Source organism: Mercenaria mercenaria, chromosome 2, assembly GCF_021730395.1.
Source record: "Mercenaria mercenaria strain notata chromosome 2, MADL_Memer_1, whole genome shotgun sequence".
NCBI lineage: Eukaryota > Metazoa > Mollusca > Bivalvia > Venerida > Veneridae > Mercenaria > Mercenaria mercenaria.
In genome coordinates, this window is record NC_069362.1 from 48577842 (window position 1) to 48595948 (window position 18107).

Below are 18107 nucleotides of genomic sequence, written 5' to 3' on the forward strand. Positions count from 1 at the left end.
GTAAATTTTTATTTTGGAAATTATACCCGACAGACCCATAATATTCATAGCATATATATTAAAGAGTTGTTCAGAAGAAGTAGAAAATACTTAATGTAGAGGTCACCTTGTTTGGTAATATGTATTTTTTCTTACAAAACATGTGCTTCAATTGTCAACATTATATTTTGTACAAAATATCAAATTTCTTTTTCAAACATATTTTTTCTCTAAATTTGCTTTTGTTGTGTGTCTTACATACTTATCTAGGTACTCCAGGAAATGAAAAATAGTTAACTTTTGTATTTGTTGAAATACTGCAGTTTTTTGTCAATTTGACAGCTCTACTTTCACTTTCATTTTGCAATGTTTGCATTGTTTCGAAATGTACATGGTTTGTAACACTTTCAACCCCTGTAGTACCTGGACAAACATGTTAGATGCACAATGATAGGAAAAGTAACTACAAAATACTATGGAAAAAGAAGTTTGATATCTTCTACAAAATAGAACATGAACAGTGAGAGCACATGTGATATAAGACAAAATGTATTGTCCAAAAGGGAATAACCTGTCATAATAGTTTCTTCTATTTATTATGAACAATTTGGTGTATTCTTTATGATAGACCAAGGCCTATGCGGCATAAAAAACTAAAACAAAAATTCACCTGAGTAGTGGTTTCAAAAGACTTTACTTTAACCTTAATAAGCGTGTGGATTTGAGCACGATTGATCAAGTCGGTAAACACTTCAATAAGACAACACATTGATACGAGCTTATGCAAGATTATCTCCTGTTGCTATTCTGTGTATTTTATACTTCCTTGTTTACAGACTGATAAATCTTATGAACTGTTCATATTAATCATAATTTAAATAAAATCTGTAAACACATCCAACTCCATGATCCGTTAATTGTTAATGAACCAAATATAATGACTTCAAGTCTGCATCTAAGGTAAAATGCATACAGTTCGTAATTCATATGCAAAACAGTGCTTTGCTAATACAAAGGTTAAAAGGACACTATTATAAACATGTTAAAACACATAGTAAGATTGGGTGTCTCATTTAAAAAAAAACTACACAATACATTTTGTTCTGTCCTCAAGACATGCAAAAGAAACGATATGAACATAGAAATAAAAGCGAATTTGCAATTATACTCAACACTTCCAAAATTTTCACTAGACGCTTCCCACACTAGTGTCAGAAAACAGCGATTAAGACTTTTTGGAAAGTTGTCATGAGTCTAAAACCCGTCTGTTGCAAGGATTAGATATTAAACATTAGAAATATAAATAAGCACTGAATGAAAAGCAATGCAAATGAGATAAACAATACTTTTTTCTGTTTCGCTTTTCCTTGCTTCTTCTCAGCTCAAGGTCACCGAAGGCTTGCGCTGTGCGGGTTCACCCTTGCAAACATGAGGAAATTCCAGTCTGTCTCTACAGATTTCACTGATAAAATCTTACGTTGTTTGAAGAATAATTAATGCGAGTACCAGTCAGAAAACTGGCTATACAGACGGAGTATGTGTAAATTCTACCGACACCGCCGCTGTAAAAAGTAAATGATGCAATTTTGGGTGGGACACTTTACTTTTAATATAGCTCTTTGGTTAGACATACAAACGTCGATTGCTTGAGAACGATAAAGTGTTGTTGTTTTTTTTCTATATCAAGTTATATGGATAAAAATGTGATAAATGTTTTGACCTCTTACAAGTTGATGGAATTTTGTCATAATAAGAAATCTATGTATTGTGTCGGTTGTATAAGGTAAATTTTATTTACAGCCGCTTTGTGAAACAATGAACTTAAGCTATATTGAGCTTTTGAATAACCCTATTATATATCATGTTGTGTGTAATGTTTATTGAAGTACTTCTTATGCTAAGCAACCCTGTTCTAAAGTGCCTGTCTGTTGACAATTCTAATGATAGAGCTTATATAATTGTGTTTATATGTTTTATTCTTAAACTTAAATACTTTTTTTGCCATAATATATAAATCTGTAATTCTTATTTGCCTTTCAATGAATGAATATTGAATTACTATATGCAAAAGAAGCTAATCAGCTCATTTCAAATCTAATTTGAGTGATATTTTTATTTTTTTTAAGATATTTTTTTTTAACTATGGCACCTTTGCCCCATATTCCTGATCACCTTGTATGCTAAATCTTCTTTTAAGCAGTTTTAAACCAAATCTGGTAGGACTAGCATGTTTCTCATAAACTTTATGTTGTATATTATCATTTTTTATTTGTAGCCTATTTACTTTTTGTTAACCTACACTTGTTATATAGTCGGTTAAAAAAGCTCTGACTTGTAATTATCCCGCCGACTCAAAATATCTCATCTTATTCCAACTAGAAACCTAAATTACTTAATCCCCATGTCTCACACTCAGTACTTTTCTAACTCCTACTTCCAAAGGACCATCCGTCTCTGGAACTCCCTACCAACTTATGTTAAATCTAGCCCCAGTCTCGGTATCTTTAGAGAGAGGCTGGCGGTGGTCAGTATGTAATTCTATTGCCTCTGCCCCATTTTAACTGTAGCATACTGTCTTTTTTAGCTTTTATTATTTTAACATTGTAACATATCATTTCTTTAACAACTGTTTCTCTGACAGCGCCGCCCAGTGATAGTCGGAAATCGACGGTTGGGTGAAAGATGTAGATGTAGATGTAGATGAAATCTGATCTTATTTTATCAAAAGATTGTGACCCTATTTACTATAAGATAAATCCCCCCCACCCACACACACACACTCCAAAGACATCCAATTGTCGCCCCGCCCCTGAATTTAATATTACCCAAGGCCTATCCCCCCCCCCCCCCGTAATTTTAAATAATTTTCTACAGCAGTTATGCAAATAGAACCATGGTCTTGAATGGTATTGAACTGAACAAGTGGTAATTAATCTTCCATCGTGCACCAGTCACGTTGTCTCAATGGGGGAGATAGATTATTTTTGCCCTGTCCGTCCTTCTTCATTTCCGATCAGAAACTTGAGAACTATTTCACTTAGAACCTTCAAACTCCATAGAGTGATAGGGCTTGTAGAGTAGATGAGTCAGATTGTTTTTAGGGTCATACCATCAATAACTTGAAAATAACTTGTCTCAGAATCTTGAAACTTTACAGGATGTTTGGACATGCCAAGCAGTTGACCCAAACTGAGTTTGAAATAGGTAGGTCAAAGGTCAAGGTCACAGGGACCAGAATATGGAAAATTGTTCCAGATCAATAACTTGCGAATCATTTGACCCAGAACGTTAAAACTTCATAGGATGCTTGTACTTGCAGAGTAGATGATACCTATTAATTTTTTGGGTCAGTAGGTTAAAGGTCAACGTCACAGGGCCAGGACATGGAAAACCTTTTCAGGTCAATAACTTGAGAACTATTTGACCCAGAAACTTCAAATTGTCACATTCACATAGAGTGGTGGCCCAATTTGTTTTAAGGTCACTCCATGAAAGTTCAAGGTCACATGGGCCTGAACATGGAAAACCATTACCGATAAATAACTTGAGAATCACTTGACAAAGAATGTTCATTCTTAATGGGATGATTGGACATGCATAGTAAATGACCCCTATTGATATTGGTGTCAGTAGGTCAAAGGTCAAGGTCACAGGGGCAAGAACATGCAAAACCGTTTTCGATCAACAACTTGAGAACCACTTGACCCAGGACTTTGATTCTTCATGCGATGATTGGACATGCAAAGTAGCAGACCCTATTGATTTTGTTGTCACTAGGCCAATAGCCAGTGTCGCAAGGCCAGAACCTGGAAAACTGTTTCCGATCAATAACTTCAGAACCACTCTTCCCAGAATGTTGAAACTTCACAGGATGATTTGACATCACTCAGTTGAACGTCGATGTCACAGGGGCAAGAACATGGAAAACCGTTTCCGATCAATGACTTGAGAACTTGACCCAGAAAGCTGAAATTTCATAGGACATGCTTAGTAGATGACCCAAATTGATCCTGGCGTCACTCTTTCAAAGGTCAATGGCACAGGGGCCGAAACATGGAAAACCAATTCTGATTCATTACTTGAGAATCACTTGACCCAGGACCTTGAAACTTCACTGAATGATTGGACATGCCAAGTATATGATCCCTCTTGATATTGAGATCACTCAGTCAAAGGTCAAGGACATAGGAGCCAGAACATGGAAACCCTTTGCCAATCAATAACTTGAGAACCTCTTGACTCAGAACCTTGAAACTTCATAGGATCATTGGACATGCTGAGCAGATGATCGACAATGATTTCGTGGTCAGTAGGTCAAAGGTCAAGCTCACAGGGCCCTGAAACATGAAAATAGTTTCTGATCCATAACTTGAGAACCACTTGACCCAGGATCTTGAAACTTCATAGGATGTATGGACATGCAGAATGGGCGATCCCTATTGATTTTAGGATTTGTAGGTCAAAGGTCAAGCTCACAGAACAGTAAGAAGTGGTCAGCAGCTTTCACGCAGCTTTTAGTTTTGTTTTTTATGTTGCCTAGTTCTTATGCTTTTAGAATCCAGTTCTTTCATTAGATAGATAATTGTGATATTGTAACATAATTTAGTGCATATATATATATTGACATTATTATAGTAACTTTCAATTCATATTCCTACCTATTATCTAACCTATTTTTTAATTGTCTTTCATGCTTTGTAATATGTTGTTGCAATGCTGTTATGCTATTCATTTGCGAGTCGGCTTTAAAAGCTCAAGATTCAGAGCTGTACTGTGTACCAGTGTCATTATCCCGACTTTTATAAATAAATATTACTTGACTTGACTTGACTTGAACTGTTTCAGACCTTTAACTTGAAAACCACCCGACCCAGAACTTGACACTTCCTAGGTTGATATGACCTATTTAGTACTATATCTTTGTAGTCGATGTCGAAAGAATCCATGTAAAGATTAAAAAGATTAAATGCTCACCAGATTTTTAATTTTAAAGAAGTAAAACGAACGGATCCAATAATAAATATCTAAACGGTTAAATATAGATCACGATTTATAAAAAATATACTTAATACATACTAAACACTTGAGTAGAACAGGTTAGTTATCAGTCTCTACTGTCTATAAAAAAGTAACCCTTTCTTTTTCTTCTTCTTCTTCATCTTCCCGTTATGTAGTGAACTCGTACTCGAGTGTTGCTACTCCAGCGCAAGACGGACGAACAGCTAAAAATTAAAAACTGCTAAAATGCTAAAATCTTGACTGTCTAATTTCTTAGGAAGTCGGACATATGTTCATTTAACCTTTTCATTATAAGAAACTGAATATATAAATGATAAGACAGTAATCATTATAAATATTCAAATGAAATAAACGCTTACTTCAAAAAGTACATGAATATCACGAGGGTTCAACGCAATAAGGGCGAATCTACATATAATAATCATATGTAGATACGCCCTTACTGCGTTGAACCCTCGAATTCAAACAACACACATATAAATATTAAATGAAACAAAGCAATGAACCATGCTTCACATGGTATGTCTAAGCACCGAACATAAGTCATGTCCGAACATGAGCGATTGTTATTTTATTAAAGCAATATATTATGTTTTTGTGATTTAAATTGATTATTTATGCTAAAAAACTAGTGCATACCAAAAATATTTCAAATTCAAGCCTATTAATGCTTTCAATTTATATGAAATAGATGACTGGCGATCTGATTCATGTCCGCGAACAGACTGGTAAATACCAAACATGAGTGATTGTTATTCTATTAAAGCAATATATTATGTGTTGTGTGTATAAATGATTATAAATATTAAAATAAATGTACATACCAAAAATGTACTACATTCAAGCACATTAAAGATTGTTATTTATATAGGATAATACGGGCAATCTGTTCTTAATGCCAACGAACATGACTGGTAAATACCAGTCTGGTAAATACCAGTCATGTTCGATGGCATATAAAACAGATTGCCCGTATTGTATTCTATATAAATAACAATCTTAAATTACCGATTCTTTCTCCGATCTGGGCTTCTTGAAGACGGTCAAGCAAGGGGTTTACATATGTTTTATATAGGTCGGTGCTAAGTATACCTCCCTGTCTCACACCTTGATTTACAGAAAACTGACTTGAGATTTGATTAGGCAGTGGCTAGGGTTACGGTACCGTAATCCTAGCCTCCGATTCTAGGATTACGGAAGTTCCGTATTTTTAGACAACCCTATGAGAATAGGCTAGGATTACGGAAGTATTTAAGACGAATCAAATATATATGTTAGGACATGTATAAATGATATTGTGAACTTACTTGTTTCACTTAAAATAGCGATTTTTCATGTCTGCCATATTATTTCGTGTTATCGATCTGCCAGTTTGGGTTAGTAAAATATAGGTGGACAATTATTTATGCGCTGTTGATGAATGATTATGAATCATAAAAGTTAAAATCTTCTTAATGAAAATAGTAATGTTTCAATGTTTACATAATTGTCCAACTATATCCGGGGCACATCACGAGGAGGTGCTCAGTTCATGGCCCATTTCTTTTTCTTTTCAATTTCCATAAAGAATAATCGTTCTTTTTTTTCTTAAATATTGTTGTAATTTTTTTTGTTTAGAGTACGTTATTATTTCATAGTCATGATTTTGCATTGTTTTTCTTTCATTTTTAATTGTTTTTCTCTATTTTTTTTCTTTTCTCTTTCTTCTTTTACTAACCCAAAATGGCGGATCGATAACACGAAATAATACGACAGGCATAATAAGTCGCTAATTAAAGTGAAATAAGTAAGTTTACAACATCATTTATGCATGTCCTAACATATATATTTGATTCCTCTTAAATACTTCCGTAAACCTAGCCTATTTTCATAGGGTTGTCTAGAAATACGGAACTTCCGTAATCCTAGAATCGGAGGATAGGATTACGGTACCGTAACCCTAGCCACTGCCATTTGATTACGCCACTTTATTGAACTGAGTGCTCATTTGTGGAAACTACTAATTAAAGACCAATAACTGCACATGTTTGTGATCAACTACATCGAAAGCAGCCTTAGCATCGAGAAATATAAGATTCAGTGTGGAGTTTAAGTCTTTACATTCCCTGTACATTTCTTCGATAAGGAAGGCAGAATTCATTGGTGAAGTCTTGCGGGTAAACCCCCTCTGTACGCTGTTCTGTGACTGTTCTACCATTGGAGCAATTCTTTCTCGAATAATTGATTCGATGATTTTGCCGATGACCGGAAGGACTGTAATGCCTCGATAATTCGTGGCAACATTCGGGAGTCCTTTATTCTTGAAGATAGGAGACACTATTCCAACTTTCAAGTAGTCTGGAAATTCCCCACTAGGAAAAACTAAGTTGATGAGTTTCAACAGAAAGTTTTGTACATCCGAAGAACAGTACAGAACATGCTCAATTGAAATATTATAAATGTCTGGTGATTTACCCTTATTTATACTTTTCACTGCTGTATGAATTTCATCAATCGTCACTGGTTTTACACCCTTGTTTTTTTACTAGGTTTTCAATATGCTTGATTTCAGAATTCACTTGGTTGTGGTAAGATTCATCAAAGAGCTCGTTATTACTTTCAGTCGCTAACTGTTCAAAGTGATGTTTAAAACCTTCTAATATGTTAGAATCCCCCCCCCACCCCCCAAATTGGTTCCCGTTGACTTGCAGATCAGAAATAAATGTGTTTCCTCTCTGTCTTTGACTCCTGACCAGTTTATGAAAGTACTTTGAATCATAAGGTCTAGCTTCTAAGATTTTCTGTTTTAGCTCGAAATCACGCTTTGCTATTGTTTGACTACAGGATGCACGAAATAACTTCTTAGTAATATTTCTGTTCTTATACAGAGCGTTATCTATGCCTACTGGTTTTCCCGCATTTCTCCAAGAAAAGTTTGCCTCCTTCATTTTTGTTAAGTTCTCCTTGATTTCTTTATTCCATAATTTTAACTTCGGATTTGACTTAAAGTTCTGTTTTGGTTTACTAGCTGCCGAAGCTGCTTCATTGAGAATTGTACAGAACTGATGTAGTACTAAATTAATGTTAGTGCTATCGGTATCAAGTAACGCCGAGTGCCGGTCCATGAGTTTGTTTACCGTTGTACTGTACAGCTGAAGATTCACCCTATTTCAGTTTACTCTGTTTGACGGCTTTTCAGACATGGGTTTTCGTGACTCAATCTCACATAAAATAGTCATTTTGATTGGATGGTGATCAGACACGTTATAAAACATATTATTCAAAATATCTTTCCGTACTTGGATTAAATCTTCCGGTATACAATACAAAAAGTAGTCTATCTCACTACAGTCACGCCCCATTGAGTTTATATATGTATTACCACTGTTGTCAAAGTGAAAATTAAATTAACTGATAAATTCCCGCAGATACTTTGAACGCCTAGTATTAGGGTCTGTGCTCAACGACTCATTAAAATCGCCCCCGAGAATTAAAAAATTTGTCGGAGAGTATTTAATACAGATCTCTCTCAGTTGATCAATGCAATCACAAAACTCTAGAACATTCCCACTAATGCCCCTACTCGGGAGGTAAACGGAACATAACAATAAGCCCTTCCCTTTAGCAAATTTTTCGATATGTATGCACTGTATTCTATTCCCACCTTCATCTAGAGGTTTGATGCAATAGTCAATGTCATCATTCCATAGTATACCCACGCCCCCATATCCCCTCGGCATCTGCGTCGGTAGCATAGGATCAAGAACATCAGTACCCTTACCAACCGCCTTTACACCCGATTTTACTTCATTAAGGTATAGGTCCATGTTTCAGAGAAAAAAGTTCGAACGTCATCAAATCATGGAAAGAAAGCATTGTTTTACTTGAAAATTTGACAGCATATAAAACATTTATATTATTCTACAAAACCATTATCAATTTACTGATATATGTATTGAATTCCGGAAAGGGACTGCATGAAGGGGCCACACTTCTGGACAGTTCAGCGCCTTTAAAAACTCACCATTTTTTAAAAGCTGTTTTCACATCTTCGTTTTGATGCATTTGCAACATCGTGCGAGTGTTTAAACTTTACATAACTAGGTAAAACATCATTTTTGACAATTGTTTACATTTTTTCTTTACAAATGGCATTCTTATTTAAAGGGGGACAACTCATTAAGAATATTTTAAGTATCCAACTCTGTGGGACAGAACAGTAAAACATGTACTGGACAGATAAATTGTGTGTCAAGATGCTGTTCATTCGTTAAAAAAATCTGTTGTTTTGTGATATACTGCTAAACCTTAAGAAGTGTGATTTGCGAATGGAACAACCAGTGTTCCTGAACCATAACAATGTCATTATCATCAAAAAGTTTATCTACCTTGACTGAACTAGTTTGTATGTTTTTAACATTAAAAGAGACAATATTTAGCTGTTTACGTGGGGAAGTTACACTATCAGGATTTTTCACCGCTAACTCGGTGGGATCATGTAGACGCCCTGGTACAAAAAAGGCTGCTGTATCGGTCGCGGCTGAAAATTGGCTCTCTGTGCAGAAAACTTTGCGGAGTACTGAATGGGATACCCAGAAAATTGTGCTTCACATGTACAATGCACGTAAAAAAATATCGCTCATGTTCGGTATTTACCAGTCCTGTCCGCGGACATGGCTCAAGTTCGGTGTTGAGACATACCCCGTAAAGATAGCCGGAACAGCCGAAATTGAAATCAAAGTCCGAAAAGATGATAATTTTAATAATTTTAAATTAGCAGGCCGTTTTATTTCTTAGGTAGGTACTAATAGTAACATTGATTTTTTTCTAAAGTCATGTACGTAGAAAAACATTGTTTTGGTGTAAATTATTTTTATAATCACCCGTTTTCGCGATGCTGAACTGACAGCTGGCGTAAAAAACCGTAAAAAAACACAAGGAAATATGGAAATGCGTCTTTTTATGCCACCGTCATCTACTGATGCGGAGGCATATATAGTCTAAATAATGAGACCTCGTGTAGACTGATTTTATAAAAACATTTTGATATAATTTATGTTGTCAACCAAGAGGCAGTTATCGACTAGTCAAAAAAATATAACAATATTCATGCAACTCTCTAGTACAGTTATTTGGACTACAGGTTTATAGTGATTGCCCTGTCTGTCCGTAAGAGGTTAACTAAATGGGACCGGTTTCGTCTAGATAGCATCAATACCCCTTACTAGAATGACTTGATACTAATGCAGATGTAACCTGTGACCATTCCGCATCTTCAGACATCCTCAGTTTGACCTTGAACTTGACCTCGTTTTGGACTTAGGTTGCTTTGTATCGACAAGGATGCCACTTGGGGCATCAAGTGTTTATTGAATGCAGCTTCTTGTATGAGAAACGTCACTCGTTCATATACAGATAACTCGCCAATAGCAGGTCACTATCTAAACTTTTAGCATATAGTGAAGAATGTTTAGAGTTCCATGATATCTTAACTTACTAACACTTAAAACTATTGCTCACAAAGTACGATGAAGAACTTGAATCTATCATGAGCAAATTTCTTTGGGACGACAAACAGCTGTTAGTGCCCAAAAACACTATTCTTTTAACTCAATTAGACGGAGGTCTTAATATGTGCAATATATCAAATATGTATGCTAGTTTTAACGATAAAATGTTATATAAAGTTATACACTCAAAGGAACAAAATTGGAATGCTATATGGAAATATTTCTTACGCCTTTATGATCGAAAAGTGAATGAAAATTATTTTCTTTGCAAATGCTCATCTTTTGAAAACTTACCTTACAAATTAAAAATAAGTAACTTTTACAAAATCGCTCTTGAACATTGGGTCCGTTTTAGAAACTGTTTCAAACCACTGTCAATATCTGATGTTAAAAATACATACATATTTTGTAATTCTGAAATCAAGTACCGAAATCAACCCCTATTTTGTAGTTCTTACATAAAAAGTAACATATTGCTTTTAAAAGATATTTGGGATTTTGAGCGCAATACTTTCCTTAGTACAGACGTTTGTTAAATATGTTAGAAAATAAACGAAACTGGATCACTAAATGGCAAATTATCAAATCTAGTATCCTCAAAATGTACATAAATGCTTTGAAGGAAAATGACTTCAATATTGAGAATATTTTACCTATGCACCTAAATGGCACTGAACTAAGTTCCAAGACTGGACACTTTATAAAACCGGAACATTTTAATATTAAACTAATTTCCAATATTTGGAACCAGAAAGAATCAAAACTTAAGGTAGAATATAAATGGGAAAATAAGTTAAACGTCACGTTGCCATGGAAAAATGTTTGGGCACAAATTTTAAATTCTTTCGCATCTAATAAAGCCAAACAATTCCAGTGGAAATTCGTTCACAATATTGTTTTTACAAAACACAAACTTTCTCTTATGAATCTGTCCGACAAAAAATGTTGCATATGTAAATTATACGAAGAAACGTTAGTTCATTTAATGTGGGAATGCAACTTTGCAGAAAATGTTTTGAAATTTATAGAACAAGGCTGAAAAATAACTTAATACAGTTAAATATTGATATCACTTGTTTTAAACTCGCGGTACTTTTTGGATTATATGAACATAATCATACCAACCTTAATCTACTAATAAACACTGTCATTTTTGAAACGAAATGGGCTATTTGGAAATACCGAAATAATTGCAAATTCAATAATAAGATACATTCAAGAACAAGTTTTTATAGAACACTTTTTGCTAATATATATCTGTGATCAAAAATTCATTTCAACTTTTCTGATAAAGAGGACAACATCATTCCACGATTTTTAAAACTTTTTCAGATAATGTAAGGGAAGTAATTCAAGTCTCAATCATCTTATCTACCTTGTCATTTTCGCTTTCGGACAAGCATGATTTAAAAGGCGACCACTGATACTGTTTATTGAAATGATGTTTTTTTAGCTCACCTGTCACATAGTGACTAGGTCACAGACACTTGGGGTTCGGATCTCCACACACCCCATTCTCCTACGCCCCTGGTTAAGTTTAGCCAATATATTTTAGCATTTTACCATGTATTGAGCATAGGTGACGATCATAAAACGCATTTTGTAACATTTCAGCGTGTTTTTAAAAATTGCATTTTTACCATCAATGCTCTCTATACTAGAAGATATGCAACTTCTCACGAACAATGGGAACACTTGCTTGCGCTGGACCCTCGCTTTGTGTAGTGCATGTCATAAACCGGGAACCAAAATTGTTACTCTTACGGCTATGTTAAACCAGATCATCACTTCTTTATGTAAACAAACCTCGTGTAACACGTGGTGAAGCGATAACCCGGTATAATGCAGTCGAAACGGTATCAATTTTCACACCCTGGTACCGGCGCTCCCAAGTACAGGTGGCACTCACACATACAGCGCTCGATAAGCAATTTTGGAGGAGCGGCGGTGTAAGTATTTCTTAATGTATCTCCGGTAATTCAAAACGTTTTGTAAAATGAAAGATATCTGCGCCCTGGTGAATAATTGATGACTATGTTCCGTGAGTGTCACAACATTTCATCTTGAAATAAACAAAATACGGCGAGTTAAACGTGAACGTTTGACTCAAAAATGTCAAATGTAAAAAAACACGTAAAATACTCAGTAAATACTCCAGCTGTATTCATTTTGATACATCTTCATATAGTCATATCTTCCTACAATAACCAGTTCAAATTCCAAGACTTAATTTGTTATATTTAAAGAATGACTCGTGTTTAAAGATGGTAAGTGGTTTCAAAACGGCACACACATCGCACAGGTGTGTATTTTTTGACGCTCACCAAGTACAGCTATAGAAAGTTCTTCAGAAATGTGGAGAAATCGTCAGCTCTAAGGCAACTACAACGGAAAAGAGATGAATCGGACTGGTTAGTTATGTGTGGTAGAGATTACACCACCAAGAACAGTTTGATGTTGGATTAAACAGTAGTTAATGGAACTAGTCATTACGTCTCATGTCTGCTGTTAAATCTGAATGACTCACATCGATTCCTGAGAGAGCCAAACAATAACTCATTAATTGATAAATTCATTGAATTAATAAGATATTAAAATATGAGCGTCTTTTGTACCGAACAGACATTTTAACAAATTTCTTTGGTGGCTGATATATGCCATTCCGCTAATTTTAGGCGCCGATTTATAACGTAAATATCGACTTTCCGCTCAGCGCCCCCCCACTAATTATCATGTTTTCAATCCACGCTCCCGCCCTTTCTTATTCCTAGTATTTTCTGTATGGAGAATCGCAGACAAAAAGTTTAGATTTAATATGTAAATCGTCGGGGGGAGTCGAGCGAAAACTGGCTGATCAGCGGGCTCCTAGCAAGAAGTTGAGGTTTGAAAAGCATAACATTGGTGGGCACCCGGGCACCCAGCCGCTTTACATCTTGAATCTCACTCAACGCCAGCACCCACTCCCCACTCCTTCCCCCATCCCCATAATCGTGTTTTCGCTTCGCGTCGCCACATGTTATCGAATTTTTGCTAGCTAACCACTCCGCGTTTAACTTTTTAGCTCACCTGTCACAAAGTGACAAGGTGAGCTTTTGTGATCGTGCAGTGTCCGTCGTCCGTCTGTCCGTCCGTCCGTCCGTAAACTTTTGCTTGTGACCACTCTGGAGGTCACATTTTTCATGGGATCTTTATGAAAGTTGGTCAGAATGTTCATCTTGATGATATCTAGGTCAAGTTCAAAACTGGGTCACGTGCCATCAAAAACTAGGTCAGTAGGTCTAAAAATAGAAAAACCTTGTGACCTCCCTAGAGGCCATATATTTCACAAGATCTTCATGAAAATTGGTCAGAATGTTCACCTTGATGATATCTAGGTCAAGTTCGAAACTGGGTCACGTTCCATCAAAAACTAGGTCAGTAGGTCTAAAAATAGAAAAACCTTGTGACCTCTCTAGAGGCCATATATTTCACAAGATCTTCATGAAAATTGGTCAGAATGTTCACCTTGATGATATCTAGGTCAAGTTCGAAACTGGGTTACGTGCCATCAAAAACTAGGTCAGTAGGTCAAATAATAGAAAAACCTTGTGACCTCTCTAAAGGCCATATTTTTCATGGGATCTGTATGAAAGTTGGTCTGAATGTTCATCTTGATGATATCTAGGTCAAGTCCGAAACTGGGTCACATGCGGTCAAAAACTAGGTCAGTAGGTCTAAAAATAGAAAGACCTTGTGACCTCTCTAGAGGCCATATATTTCATGAGATCTTCATGAAAATTGGTCAGAATGTTCATCTTGATGATATCTAGGTCAAGTTCGAAAGTGGGTCACGTGCCGTCAAAAACTAGGTCAGTAGGTCAAATAATAGAAAAACCTTGTGACCTCTCTAGAGGCCATATTTTTCATGGGATCTGTATGAAAGTTGGTCAGAATGTTCATCTTGATGATATCTAGGTCAAGTTCGAAAGTGGGTCACGTGCCATCAAAAACTAGGTCAGTAGGTCAAATAATAGAAAAACCTTGTGACCTCTCTAAAGGCCATATTTTTCATGGGATCTGTATGAAAATTGGTCTGAATGTTCATCTTGATGATATCTAGGTCAAATTTGAAACAGGGTCATGTGCGGTCAAAAACTAGGTCAGTAGGTCTTAAAATAGAAAAACCTTGTGACCTCTCTAGAGGCCATACTTATGAATGGATCTCCATAAAAATTGGTCAGAATGTTCACCTTGATGATATCTAGGTCAAGTTTGAAACTGGGTCATGTGCCTTAAAAAACTAGGTCAGTAGGTCAAATAATAAAAAAACCTTGTGACCTCTCTTGAGGCCATACTTTTCATGGGATCTGTATGAAAGTTGGTCTGAATGTTCATCTTGATGATATCTAGGTCAAGTTTGAAACTGGGTCAACTGCTATCAAAAACTAGGTCAGTAGGTCTAAAATTATTAAAATCTTTTGACCTCTCTAGAGGCCATATTTTTCAATGGATCTTCATGAAAATTGATCTGAATATTCACCTTGATGATATCTAGGTCAGTTTCGAAACTTGGTCACGTGCGGTCAAAAACTAGGCCAGTAGGTATAAAAATAGAAAAACCTTGTGACCTCTCTAGAGGCCATATTTTTCATGAACTCTTCATGAAAATTAGTGAGAATGTTCACCTTGATGATATCTATGTAAAGTTTAAAACAGGGTCACGTACCTTCGAAAACTAGGTCAATAGGTCAGATAATAGAAAAACCTTGTGACCTCTCTAGAGACCACATTTTTCAATGGATCTTCATGAAAATTGGTCAGAATTTTTATCTTGATAATATCTAGGTCAAGTTCAAAACTGGGTCACATGAGCTCAAAAACTAGGTCACTATGTCAAATAATAGAAAAAACGACGTCATACTCAAAACTGGGTCATGTGGGAAGAGGTGAGCGATTCAGGACCATCATGGTCCTCTTGTTTTAATCCTCGTGTATGCTCGACGGGGTCGCGTGGCAAATTGATGAAATGGTATAAATCATCCACTGTAAAAACCTTCTATTTTTCTGTTATGAGTGTTTACTGAATCTTAAATCTAATGAAACAAGTAAAATATTTTTCGTAAAAAGTTCAACATTTATTATACATTCAATGTAGGCGTATGGTAAGTTGTTAAAATTAAAGAAAAGAATAGAAAACTAGTCAGTCCGTTATAAATGAGTTTTACTAACTGTATGATTAAACATTTATTCCACATCCCAACATAAAAAGTATCGACCTGGCTCTATATATATCATACGGATGCTCATAGCATTATATTGGTACTCAAAAACGTTGAGATTGACCTGAAATATTGTTTAGTAACGGCGTTTAACCAAACGCTGCGCACGCACAAACGCACGCAAGCACACACATAATCTTCTTGCAAACCTTACCGTCCACTGATCCCACTGAGTCATATGAATGTTTTGAAGCACGTTTTTCATTTTTCAACGAAATCCTAGGACATATCAAATTTTAGCATTAATCAGTTTTCAAGAAGCTTTTTAATAAAAAAATAATGTTAAAATATTGTCGCCATAAGTTTTAACATAGAAAGGTTGACTTCTACAGTCAGTTTTTTAACGGTATAAAGATTTATGATCATACAGGCACCATACTGAGAGAAAACAACAACAAGGTCTACGTTTCTGAAGACTTTTCTCTAGCTGTACTTGTTGAGCGCCAAAAAAATTAACACCTGTGCCATGTGAGTGCCGTATTGAAATCCCATACCATGTTTAAACACGAGTCATTCTTTAATATAACAAATTAAGTCTTGAAATTTGAACTGGTTATTGAAGGAAGACATGGCTATACGATAATGTATCAAAAATGAATACATTTGGAGTATTTACTGAGTATTTTATTCATCAGGGCGCAGATATCTTTCATTTTAAGAAAAGTTTTGAATTACCGGAGATACAATAAGAAATACTTACACTACCGCTCCTCTAAAATTGCTTATCAAGCGCTGTATGTGTGAGTGCCACCTGTACTTGGGAGCGCCGGTACCAGGGTGTGATTTTGGTACCCGGCAATGATATGCGCAGTTCAAAGCAGGGATCTATTCGCAAGGAAGTGTTCCATAGAATTTAGATAGGTTGATATATATTATTTATTGATTTCTCGTCGGAATACAAACGACAGTTGTCGGGACCAGTGTCATTTAACAGAATGGTAACAGATCTGACGATTGATACCAGTGATTCATTGGTAGTGGTTCATTTTAACGTTTAACTGGCTATTGTTTCCCTAGTGTTCGTGAGAAGTTGCATATCTTCTAGTATAGAGAGCATTGATGGTAAAAAATGCATTTTTTAAAAACACGCTGAAATGTTACAAAATGCGTTTTATGATCGTCACCTATGCTCAATACATGGTAAAATGCTAAAATATATTGGCTAAACTTAACCAGGGGCGTAGGAGAATGGGGTGTGTGGAGATCCGAACCTCAAGTGTCTGTGGACTAGGTGAGCTTTTGTGATCGCGCGGTGTCCGTCGTCAGTGCGTGCGTCGTAAACTTTTGCTTGTGACCACTCTAGAGGTCACATTTTTCATGGGATCTTTATGAAAGTTGGTCAGAATGTTCATCTTGATGATATCTAGGTCAAGTTCGAAACTGGGTCACATGCCATCAAAAACTAGGTCAGTAGGTCTAAAAATAGAAAAACCTTGTGACCTCTCTAGAGGCCATATATTTCAAAAGATCTTCATGAAAATTTGTCAGAATGTTCACCTTGTTGATATCTAGGTCAAGTTCAAAACTGGGTCACATGCCTTCAAAAACTAGGTCAGTAGGTCTAAAAATAGAAAAACCTTGAGACCTCTCTAGAGGCCATATTTTTCATGGGATCTGTATGAAAGTTCGTCTGAATGCTCATCTTGATGATATCTAGGTCAAGTTCGAAAGTGGGTCATGTGCCTTCAAAAACTAGGTCAGTAGGTCAAATAATAGAAAAACCTTGTGACCTCTCTTAAGGCCATATTTTTTATGGGATCTTTATGAAAATTGATCTGAATGTTCATCTTGACGATATCTAGGTCAAGTTCGAAACAGTGTCATGTGCGGTCAAAAACTAGGTCAGTAGGTCTAAAAATAGAAAAACCTTGTAACCTCTCTAGAGGCCATACTTGTGAATGGATCTCCATAAAAATTGGTCAGAATGTTCACCTTGATGATATCTAGGTCAAATTTGAAACTGGGTCACGTGCCATAAAAAACTAGGTCAGTAGGTCAAATAATAAAAAAACCTTGTGACCTCTCTAGAGGCCACACTTTTCATGGGATCTGTATAAAAGTTGGTCTGAATGTTCATCTTGATGATATCTAGGTCAAGTTTGAAACTGGGTCAACTGCGGTCAAAAACTAGGTCAGTAGGTCTAAAGTTATTAAAATCTTTTGACCTCTCTAGAGGCCATATTTTTCAATGGATCTTCATGAAAATTGATCTGAATGTTTACCTTGATGATATCTAGGTCATTTTCGAAACTGGGTCACGTGCGGTCAAAAACTAGGCCAGTAGGTATAAAAATAGAAAAACCTTGTGACCTCTCTAGAGGCCATATTTTTCATGAGATCTTCATGAAAATTAGTGAGAATG

General features: G+C 35.9%; 1 protein-coding gene across 2 annotated transcripts in view; it reads right to left on the reverse strand.

The window, feature by feature from the left end:
- Positions 1-18107, reverse strand: part of LOC123563897 (voltage-dependent anion-selective channel protein 2-like) — a 372548-nt gene that overhangs the window by 11863 nt on the left and 342578 nt on the right. The window contains exon 1 of one of the 2 annotated variants that reach the window (XM_045357047.2): positions 1326-1456. The exons of the other annotated variant lie outside the window; for it this stretch is intronic. The gene's annotated coding sequence lies outside the window, so the exon portion shown is untranslated. Of the gene's footprint in view, positions 1-1325; positions 1457-18107 lie in introns of those variants that run through there. 2 annotated transcript variants of the gene reach the window in all.